We start from the raw sequence: 12,411 nt of genomic DNA on the forward strand, positions 1-12,411 counted from the left end.
TTTTTTAATCAAAGAGGTCATCAAATATTTTTCTGGGACTCGATAGCATATAGGTTTTCAAGTTTCTTTTAAAAGAATGAATATTCCTTATATTTTGAATTAGTTTCGGAACAGTATTATATACCTTTGGAGCCATAAAGGCAAATGATCTCTGCCCAATTGTTTTTGCCCTAAAAGGAATATTATATTTATCTTTCTGTCTAGTGACATATTTATGTGTTGGTAAACTGTCTACAGATTTAATTCCATGATATTTAACATTTAAGTTATAAAAGTATAATTGTCTTACATCAAAGACTTTCGCTTCTATATATAGAGCGTCCGACGGAAATTTCGTATCTTTGGAAAGTATTACTTTCAAAAATCTTTTTTGTATAATATTTAAAGGAGTTAAATAACTTTTTGTTAATCCGCCCCAACCCAGTATTCCATAATTTAGATGACTTTCGACAAGAGCATGGTAAAGAATTATAAGCTGCTGAATACTGAGAATATTTTTTAAATATTTAAATTTGTATAGTATGAACTGAAGTTTCTTTAAAACATAGTTAATGTGTATATCCCATCTTAAGTGGATGTCTATATATACTCCCAAATATTTGATTTCATTTTTAGGTAAGATGGTATATGACGTAGCTTCCGTATTCATCCTTATACAGTCAAAAGGAGGTAAATTGACCTTAGTGCAACTAAAAGGTAAATAATTCGTTTTTTCAAAGTTAATCGTTAAGAGCTTATAATCAAACCAGTTCTTCATAAATACCAAATCAGTTTCAACAATTTCTTTCAGCTCATCCCATGACTCCGATTTATAGAATATGGCAGTGTCATCTGCATATCCAATGATCTCTCCTTTACTTGGAATCGAAAACAAGTCATTTATATATAAGGAGAAAAGTATGGGACCCAAAACAGTACCCTGTGGAACCCCATAGTCTACCAGCATTGGACTACTCAACGCACCATTCACTCTTACGCACTGATGTCTATTTGATATGTAACTTTCAAATAATTTTAAACAATTATTTCTAATTCCACAGTCCTCTAGCGACTGTAAGAGTAGATGGTGGCTGACCGTGTCAAATGCCTTCGAAAGATCCAGGAACACACACAAAGCAGGTTTACTTTCATCCAAAGCAGAGTAAAATTTCGAACTGAGAGCTAGAAGTGCATCTTGTGTTGAAGTTTTTTGTTTGAAACCAAACTGTTTATCAGAGAGCAGGTTATATTTATTGACAAATGAGATAAGTCTTTCTTTTAGTATTTTTTCAAATATCTTAGACATATGAGTAATTAATGTTATCGGTCTATAGTTTGTAGCTATATTTCTATCTCCATTCTTGAAAATGGGTATAACGACTGTTTCTTTAAATGAAGAAGGCCATACACCATCATCTATACATTTATTAAATAAGAAGGTCAAAGGTTCAGCTATAAAATCCGATATTAACTTCAGTACCTCCGCTCTTATATTATCTAATCCTACACCTTTTTTATTTTTTAACTCTTTTATTAATCTCTTTATTTCTAAACTATCAGTGGGAAACATAACCATAGAGTTTGTAGTGGAAAAACTTACTGGGTTGAATTCAGCATTTATAGGTATTTTATTTGCTAATTGACTTCCTATTTTCGCGAAAATTGAATTAAATTGGTTTGCTATGGCTTTGCTCTCTGTTATTGGGTCTCCGTTTAAATCGTTTATAGAATTTATAGTTTTGTTATTTTTTTTGCAGTCTGTCAGTTCCTGAATTACATTCCATAAACATCTAGTGTCATTTTGATTATCTTATATTTTACCTTTATAGTAATCATATTTAGCTTTTTTATTAAAAGAGTTAATCTGTTCCTGAATATTTTATATTCTATTTTTTTACGAACATCATTTGAATTATTTTGTAGGTCCCTAAACATGGTATTCTTTTTATGAACAGATTTTACTAATTTATTGGTAATCCAAGGTGATAGTTTTGTATGTTTTCTTCTTATTCTAATTGTTGTCGTGGTATCCTCAATTACTTTAAATAAAACATTAATAAATTTATTTATTGCGGAATCTGCATCAGTCTCAGTATAAATAGAATCCCAAGAGAGACCTTATGGATTATATTTAGTAATTTATCATTATTAATTTTCTCAACATAAATTGGATTTTTTTTGGTTTGTTCAGAAGACTCCATTACAATTTGTAACACTGTCGTAAAATGATCAGTAGTATTTGTTTGTATGACTATAGGCATTAGTAGATCATAGTTGTTTAATTTTGATTTAATAAATATGTGGTCGAGACAGGACGTTGTGTTTCCCTGTATTCTTGTATAATTATTGATTGCCGAAATAAATCCGAATTCATTTAAAGTATTTAGATATTCTATAAATCTGTACTGTAATTGTTTTTGTCAAGAATGTCAATGTTTATGTCTCCAATAAAAATACTATAATCCGATAGACCATGTTGATTATTTTGCAGATGGTTTGCAAACTCATAATAAAGGTGTTTATATCCGTAGCCGGAGGTCGATACAAGGCAGTAATAGTTACAAGCTCTCTAGAGTGTAGCTTAAGATTTACAACAACCATATTTAAATCATCAACAGGTATAATAGAATAAGAATAGTCGACGTTTTCTTTAATATATATTACAACATCATCGTTTTGGTTTATTTTTCCGTTATTATATATCAAGCAATAGCCTTCAATATTGTATAAATTTATGCAATTAATTTGCCATGTTTCGGTCAATACTATACAATCTATGTCACTATCCAAATTACACAAAAAAACCATTAATTCATCCAAATTCTTATTTATGCTCCTTATATTATTGTGCAGAATTTTGAAGTTATTTACATTTTTATTTATTGCAAGTATGGATCTACATTCAGAACAATCCAGCAAAGTATAAGTTTCTATCTCTTTTATTTCAAAATCTCTAATATATTGATCCATAGAGGTTTAAGTTTAAATATAGATATAATAAATGTAAGGTCTAAAATATTTGCAACTCTACTATTGCTAGTAATTCTTTTTCTATTGTCGCGTAATTTATCTCAGCAGGGTTTAATGTTCTTGATGCATTAGCTATCGGGTGTCCGTCTTGCGAAAGCACTGCGCCTATCGCGTAATTTGATGCGTCAGTTGTGAGTTCAAAGTCTTTTTCAAAGTCAGGGTACGCAAGGATGGGTTCATTTAATAACAGGGATTTGCAATGTTCGAAACATGATATGTAGTCAGGTGTTAATTCAATTTTTTGGTCTTTTTTCAAACAATTTGTAAGTGGCTTTGTTATTTTGGCAAAATTTTTAATAAATTTTCTGTAGTATCCTAGTAGGCCTAAAAATGATTTTATTTGTTTGTGTATCTTAGGGATAGGGAATTTTTTGATTGCATTAATTTTGTCAGGATTTGGTTTTGTTCCGTCAGGGGTAACAATATGTCCTAAAAATTCAACGTTTTTCTTAAGAAATTCGGATTTGTCTAATTGTACTTTTAAATTTGCAATTCTTAAAGTTTGGAAAATCTTTTTTAAATTTGTAATATGTTCTTGTAAAGAGGTCGAAAAAACTTATATAATTTATATAAACTAAACAAATTTTGTTAATGTGTTCACGAAGTACGTTATCAATCATTCTTTGAAAAGTACTTGGAGCATTTTTGAGTCCAAAGGGCATTCTTAAAAATTCGTAATGACCGTGTTCCGTATTAAAAGCTGTTTTTGGAATTGATTCTGGTGCCATTTCAATTTGGTGAAAGCCGGAGGCGAGATCTAAAGTGTGGAAATAACAACTTCTGCCTAATTTGTCGAGTATGTCGGTGATATTTGGAATAGGATATCTGTCAGTTACTGTCTTGTCATTCAATTATCGGTAGTCTACGACAATACGCCATTTTATTTTGTCTGAAGCGTCTAATTTTTTTGGTACAACCCAAATAGGTGAACTCCATGGGGAAATACTTGGTCGAATTATTCCGTCATTTAACATTTTTGATAGTTGATTTTGAACTTCTTCTTTATAGATGTGGGGATAACGATATGTTTTTGTATGGCAGGGATTTTCGTCTTTAGTCTTAATTTCGTGTTTGATTGTATTTGTAAAAGGTAGTTGATCTGTTGGATTTTGAAAAATGTCTGAATATTCTAAACATAAATTGAAGCTGTTGGTGTAAGAAGGTGTTAACTGGCATTTTCGCCAAATTCGACGTATTCTGTGCAGGAAGGTGTTAAGTTCCAACTTAGCTATTAATGAAATCATTTATCAAAAGGTGCCGCTAGTTACTCCAAAAAAGAAATGTATAAAGGTGTTACTTACTTATAACTTCATTTTCAACATGCATAAAGATGTTAACTATAAGCTCACAAGCAAAAAAGTGTCAACTGCACAGTTAACACTTTTTTGCATTTCAGCTTTACTTTGTTTTGCAGTCGACACCTCTGTCTGGTTTGGTTACGCGTTCATGGATTTATTAGTCTTGTTTACAGCTTGTGAAGGTATTTTCGTGATACTTACGTACGAATATATGTGGATAATAATTGTGTATAATAATCAGCTGAAGTAGTAACTTAATACATTATTATTTTTCAACACAATATGTTGTTATAATGCGTGAAAACTGTTTTGTAAGAACTAAATAGGTATCCTAACCTTATTTTTGTGAAAACTTGTTAAGTTAATTAAGATGAATCGAAATAGCAGAACCCAACGAATATTGTCTCTAGCAATCCAACAAAATCAAGATGACGAACAGGAAGAACAATTTGAGAGCTCTGGGTCAGAATACATTCCTGAAACTGGTGAGTCTATATATTTTTTCTTATTCAGAAAAATACATGATTGTCTGTCCAAACATGGCAAAGAGTAGTTTGGTCTGACACATTTTTATTGTTTATAGATTCTGAATCTGCTGATGAACCACCAATTGCACGAAAAAGATTTCAGTTAGACTTAGGTATGGTATTTGATATTTATTTAAAAACATATGTTTTCAGTGTTCTTATTTGTTTGTCTAGAATCCAGATGCAAAGATTTTGTATGTGAAGCCAATCGAAGCAAATACGTTGAAGGCCTGTCTGTTTATCACCACTTGTCGGAAAATAAAGAAAATAATATTAATGGTCTTTTCACATTGCAAACAATCGACAATGAAAACGGTAACTATTTTTAATTCTATGAAATATTAGGCAGTTTTACTTCCTCTATTTTTTAGATAAAATTGAAACAGTGGAAAAATCCCCTATTCAAGTTATAGAAATAGAACCACAAAATCTTAATGTATTAAATACAGACATGGACCTTATTGCAGTGCAACAAATAATAATGGACAATGAAAATGGTAATTTTAATGTTTATATGAAAATAATATTTTGGTACACTTACAATTTTTTGCAGACCAAGAACTCTCAACTCCTACGGAGTTGCAGAAATTGAACAAAAAAACTGTGCATTTAATAATAATAACTATAATAATACCAATAACAGGTAACGATACTGAAAATGGTAATTTTAATATATCTGAGATTTAAGATCTTCGTGCTTCATATTCTAAATATCACTAAGTCTAAATACTATTTATAGATTTCTGAAATAGCAGTAAATAATTTTTCACTTTTTACAGAAATCCAAGTGATGCGAGACCTTCCTAAAGAGGACCCTCCTAGTGAGGCACAAGAGAGTATTGAAGTAGGAGAAAGTATTATTTTTTTTAAGTACATAAAAATTAATTATTAACAAATAAAACTTTTAGATCCCAATCGAAGAGAGAAAAAAGCTAGGAAAGTGTGTGCAACACCTGAAAGTTGGGAGATAAATAAAAGGACATTAAATAAAGAAGCTGGAAGGTCATATAAAAATTATAAAGGTGAAGAACAGCCAGCTAAAGTTTCAAACATAGGAAAAATATTATGTAAAGAGCATTGTCGATTAAAATGTAATACAAAATTTTCAGATGAAGAAAAAATTTTACTATTTAATGATTACTATTCATTAAATAACGACGAGAAAAATTTGTTTTTGTTTGGTTTATTTAAACGTTCTGAAGTTAAGCGACCAGGCATTCATGCAATTCGTAAGAAATCCTATGAATAATTTTTTAAAGTACATGGAGAATCTCGAAAAGTCTGCAAGGATGCAGTTTTGACTATGCTGGATATAGGTAGAAAAAAATTTGATTTAATTCGAAATCAGATATCAAATGGTAAAACAGCACCAAAAAAGATAATAGAGGTCGCCACTCCACTCGACCTAATGCAACCTCAGCAGAGACATTGTTCGTGGTCATATCTTTCTCCGCAGAAATGTCGCATTACTCCCGTAATAAGAATGCTTCCCGGCTGTATTTATCACCGTTATTATCGATAAATAAGTTGTACGAGCTATACCAAAATTACTGTCAAGACAAACATTTAGAAATCGTCTCGTAAAGGGTATAGGGCAGGAAAACCTTTAGAGTTAGTCCATAGCGATGTTTGCAGACCTATAAGTCCAGTAACATGGGATGGTTACAATTATTTTGTGACATTCATTGACGATTATACACACTTTGTTGTAGTTTATTTGATTAAGAATAAATCGGAGGTATTCGGGAAATTTAAAGAGTATTATAGTTATGCAACGAGACATTTTAATACAGATCTACTAAAGTTGAGAACTGATAATGGTAGGGAATATGTAACAAATGAGTTTAAGCAATTTTGTAGCGAAATGGGCATTAGAGTGCAATATACTGTACAATATAATCCGGAAATGAATGGGGTCGCGGAGAGTATGAACCGAACTCTTTTAGAAAAAGCACGAACTATTTTATTAGAATCGAATATGTCTAAAGAATTTTGGGGAGAAGCTATCTATTTTCAGCTTATGTAACGAATAGAAGTCCCACTGCGTTGAAAGAAAAAACGCCCAGTGAACTATGGGAAGGACGAAAACCGAATGTATCACATTTAAGAGTTTTTGGTAGCGTAATCATGTTCCAAAAGAGTTACGATACAAACTCGATGCAAGAGGGAAGAAAATGCTAGTGATGGGTTATTGCTCAAGCGGATATAGACTATGGGATGAAGAAAAACAAAGAATAGTAGCAGCACGAAATGTAATATTTGATGAGAAAAATAAAAAGAAACAAGAGGTACAAGTATTAACATTTGATGAAAATAGAAAGGAAAACAAAATTGAAGCAGGAGACGATAGCCAAATAGAGGAAAGCGATAATGAAGAGATGAAAGATATCGAAAAAATTGACGAAGAATCAGAGGAAGGCAACTAAAATAGAATGGTGACGGGAAAGAGGAATAGACAAAAACCAATATGGCATGGAGATTATGTGACTGATTTCGAAGAACAAGATGAGGCATTGTATGCTTTGTTAGCAGATAAACTAAAGAATGATGTTCCATTAAATTATGAAGATGTTCTGAATAGAGATGATAAGAAACTGTGGTTGAAAGCAATAAAAGAAGAAATTCAGGTTTTACAAGAAAGCGAAACATGGGAGATGGTTAAAAAATCAAAAGCAGTAGATTTATTGGACAGTAGATGGGTATTCACGAAAAAAATTATTAAGGACAAGATTCACTGTAAAGCAAGATTGGTAGTAAGAGGCTTTAATCAAAAGGGAGTTTTAGAAGATGTCTATTCACCAGTTTTAAGTCTTCAGACATTAAGAATATTGTTATCGGTAGCTCTTCACATAAATTATAGGATACACCAGATGGATGTTAAAGGAGCTTTTCTTTATGGAAGGATAGATGAAGAGGTATATTCGAAACCACCAGAAGGAATTGAAGTGAAGCAAGGATGTGTTTTAAAGTTGAATAAATCACTGTATGGATTGAAGAAATCACTCAAGTACTGATATGAATGTCTGTCAGAAGCATTACGGGTTTATACGGTCGCAAAATGACTATTGTTTATATTATAAAGACGATCTATACTTACTATTATATGTCGATGATCTTCTAATTCTAGGAATTAATCAACGAGACATAGAGTCTGTTAAAAATTACTTGTCATCAAAATTTCGCATGAAGGATATGGGTTCCGAAAACCTATCTTATTTAGGGATATCTATTTATAAAAATTTTGATTATTTAGTTCTTGATCAATCTAAATATTTGCAAACGGTATTGAGAAACTACGGTATGGAAAATTGTAAAAAGCATTGATTTCGCCATGGAAGTAAATTTTAAATTAACCGAAACAAGGATTGATAGATCTTATGAAAGCAAATGTAGGTCCCTTATAGGTTCCTTAATGTATGCTACTGTAGGGTCGAGACCTGATCTAGCGATGTCAGTTTATTACTTGAGTAGGTTTCAAACCAAACCGTCTGAACAGTTATGGAAATCACTTAAGAGAATTTTGAGATATATCAAAGGCACTCTACACTTTAAGCTAAAATACATTAAAGATAATACAAGTTTACCGCTTATCGGATATGCAGATGCGGATTGGGGTAGAGGTATTGATCGAAAGTCTACTTCGGGATATATATTTAAAGTATTCAATAACACAGTTTTATGGCGATCTAGAAAGCAATCTACAGTTGCATTAAGCACAACCGAGGCAGAATTTATTTCGTTGTGCGAGGCATCTGTGGAAGGATGTTGGATAAAAAAATTGTTGCTGGAATTACAAATTGAAACTAAAACCATAATTATCTATGAAGACAATCAAAGCACAATTAAATCAGTTAAGAGTTTTGAATAAAAGAAATTAAAACATATGGACATTAAATATAACTTTATTAAACAGAAAGTAGAAGGAATTTTTAATATAGAGTACGTTCCCACAAAGGAACAACTAGCAGATGTATTAACAAAACCATTTTGTAAAAATTTGTTTAAATTCTTTGTAGAAAAGTTAGGTTTGTGTTTATGTGATGAAAAAGCTAACATTGAGGAAGGGTATTAAGTATAAACAATATTAGCTTTTTCTGTACCTGTCTGTTAGTCTAGGAGTTGTCTTAGGTAAGTTAGGTAAAGAAAAGAAGAAGAAGTTAAGATATATTTTATATTTTAATATATGGTTATGTTAGTTGACACTTATGTTGAAAGAGATTGTAATATGTATTAAAAGTTAAGTTAATAAAAGAATACACAGTGGAAATTATTTCTCACTCGAAAGTTCAATACTGACTATGGTTTGAACATCCATTGGCAAATTTGTTATAAACATAGTTTTAACAATACCGTTGTAATTGTTAATTTGTAAATCACGAATTTGTTCATCAGCAAAATTATCATTAATTTTTGAAATAATAACTGCTCTTAGTTCTTGTAGTCTTAAACCGAAATCGTATGGTCTTTCATTTTTGTTTGGTCTTATTGATGTCAGTTGGTGTGTTAAATATTGTAAGTCTCGTTTATCTCCAAATGTTAATTTAAGTAGTTGTTCAATTTGGATCCATGTGGTTAAATCATTTCGACTTGCAACTAAATTTTGTGCTTTACCGCGTAGTTTATTTTTAACTGCTTGTAAAATTAAATTGTGTGTTACATGGTGAGTATCATCCGGAAAATTTAAAAATGTGCTTCTCACTGACTGTTTAGGCCACATTAATTAATTTGAATCTTTTCTTTAATTGCATTCCTATCCTCTGTCACAGATGGAGTGCTATGTACAATATGTGTAGAGTCCATATATATAATACTACTATATGGAGTGTATGTAATCTTTACCATGTTTCACTTGTGAAGCCAAATTAGAGTGAACTAGAACTATATCTATTATCTCTTTCACGGACAAAATGCCAAATACGCATGCGCAGAATACCGCGGGAATTTTGTCCCAAACCAAATACAATAAATTTAAGGCTTTTTATATTCTTTTTGTTACATATTTTATTTATAATAAATAAAATTAAAAAATGAATTCTTGTGTTAGAGAATCAAATTTGCCAAAATTGTAGATGCGTTTCTTCTTGCAGAAATAGAGCAACCTAAATTTTAACCACCTTTTATTATTAGGGAGGATTCCATTTCTTTATATACACATTTAAATTTTGAAACAACTTACCTTTTATTTTAAAAGTCACACGCTCTAAAGCATAAAACATCACAAACTATTTAAACAGAAATTTTAAAATGACAAATGAACAGAATCGCACCATAAATCACAATTAACAAATCTTAAAAACAGTAGAAATGATAATGAAAAAGGATAAGTTTTAAAATATTTATTTCTTCTTAAAGTATTATTATTACAGATTACATTACATTAGAATTATTGATTTTTAAATAAAATTAACTTATTATATTTATTTCTAATATATTGGTCTTTCTGGGATTTAATATTAGCTTCGTGATACAATCGAATGTTAATAANATTATTATTACAGATTACATTACATTAGAATTATTGATTTTTAAATAAAATTAACTTATTATATTTATTTCTAATATATTGGTCTTTCTGGGATTTAATATTAGCTTCGTGATACAATCGAATGTTAATAAAAATTTCAATTATAAGTTTTATTAATTGACAACGGTGATTGTCGAAAGGATCCTGGGATAATATGTGATGAATCATATCATCTGATGTAAATATTGTGTCGGTAACTTTATTATAGGTTTTAATAATTAATATCTGCTTTATATTCTTTATCTTAAAAATGTTATAAAGATTTTCTCTAATGGTTTTTTCTGTAAATCTGCAAATATTAATAACATCTTCAGACGGAACAAGTAGTGGCCCTCTATTTTTAATGTTAATTAAAGATGGCGTTTCACCATCATTTTTTAATAACTGGTCTCTACAAAATTGACATATATTTCGTTTTAATATCTTACTAACAATAAATCCTGCTATATAACTAACAACGTTGCCAACATATGGACTCAGCTCCCACACAGTTTGAATATAGTCGTGGTCACCTACGTCCCCTATAATATTATCGAAATCAATAACAGACTCTTTTAATATTGTCCTTTTTGAGCTAATATGCAATATTTCGATTCCATCTGCCATACAATTTGCTCCTTCCGAAGATGAAATTTCATGTTTAATTAAAAGTCTTTTATATGCGCTTTCAAACTGTACAACATTCGGGTTATTATTAAATCCGATGTGTCGATGTGGTGTTACCATTTGCGGTGCAACATTACATTGTACTGACATCTCTTGACTAACCAACCCAAGAGATGAATGAGATACACCTAAATAAATAAATTTTAGTAAATATCACATTTTACCAATTCTTTGATTCTTTAAGTATATGTCATTTTTAAAACTCAAATGAATACCTGAAATGATAAGATGCATTGAAAAACTTGTCTTAAATTTTGTTGGATAAATGTAATATTGTCCAATTTGTAAATGTTGACAGTGATACACTACGATTATGTACGTATGTTCAATAATTAAAGTTATTCCCTACTTAATATATATTAATATTATATAAGTGACTTGAAGTTAAAAAACTCGTCTGCCATATAAACCACCAATACCAACCGTAAGTTGTTGCTGGTGTAGTAGGTCTGCAAGCTAATAATGGAACGTCTACTGTTGTTTCAAAACATGGGACAGTGCAATGCGCAGATGTTGCTTCTTGTAGGCTTGAAGATAAATGTATGCATCCCCTTTTATGGTCATCAGGTTTACTGGGCAATAATACTGAAGGAATTATACCAGGTTTGAGTCGAAGACATCCTCCCAATTTTTTGGCATTTATATCAATATAATCATCGGGTTTGAAATGTTGGGAACATAAATATGTATGACATGCATTCATCCATGACTCTCTTATTTGTGGGTTAGAAGGAAACCTGAAACAAGTTAAATTTTGAATTAATCTAATGACAGGATGTAGCAAAGCTTTGAATATAGATATTTTAAAAAATACACACTTATGGTATACGATTTCACATGGAACATTTCCTTCACATAGAAGACAAAACCTTGATGGAGTTTTTCGTTTCGGCATTTTGAGCTACCTATAAAATTAAAATAATACGATTGAATTATAATACATATAATATAATTCTCTTATACCTACCTACTTAAATTTACAAAATGTTCTTATACCTGCACTTTCAGTTGCACTAAATGTCTCTAATCTATAAATAAAACTAAAACTATAAATTGCACTAAAAACAATTCTGAAATCGCCAACACTACAAAACACACATAAACTACAAAAGATTAAAAGATATAAATGCTAACAAAGAATCTGCGACAAAGCTACAATCCGAACAACATAACCACAAACGCAAAAGTCAGTCTTTTCTTTTGTCTATTTTTCTCTCCTTCTTCCCCTTAGCGCCAAATTCAAATTCTTGGATTAGATTGGACATAATACTTGGGCATGCGCAAACGAGTGTTTGTCCATGAAAGAGAACGAAATATATAATTTCATCTCATAACCCGGCTTCAACAACAACTCGAATGGCGCAATATAGTAGTATTACATATATGG

The sequence above is a fragment of the Anoplophora glabripennis genome, unplaced genomic scaffold (genome assembly GCF_000390285.2).
Source record: "Anoplophora glabripennis isolate ALB-LARVAE unplaced genomic scaffold, Agla_2.0 scaffold1626, whole genome shotgun sequence".
Taxonomy (NCBI): domain Eukaryota; kingdom Metazoa; phylum Arthropoda; class Insecta; order Coleoptera; family Cerambycidae; genus Anoplophora; species Anoplophora glabripennis.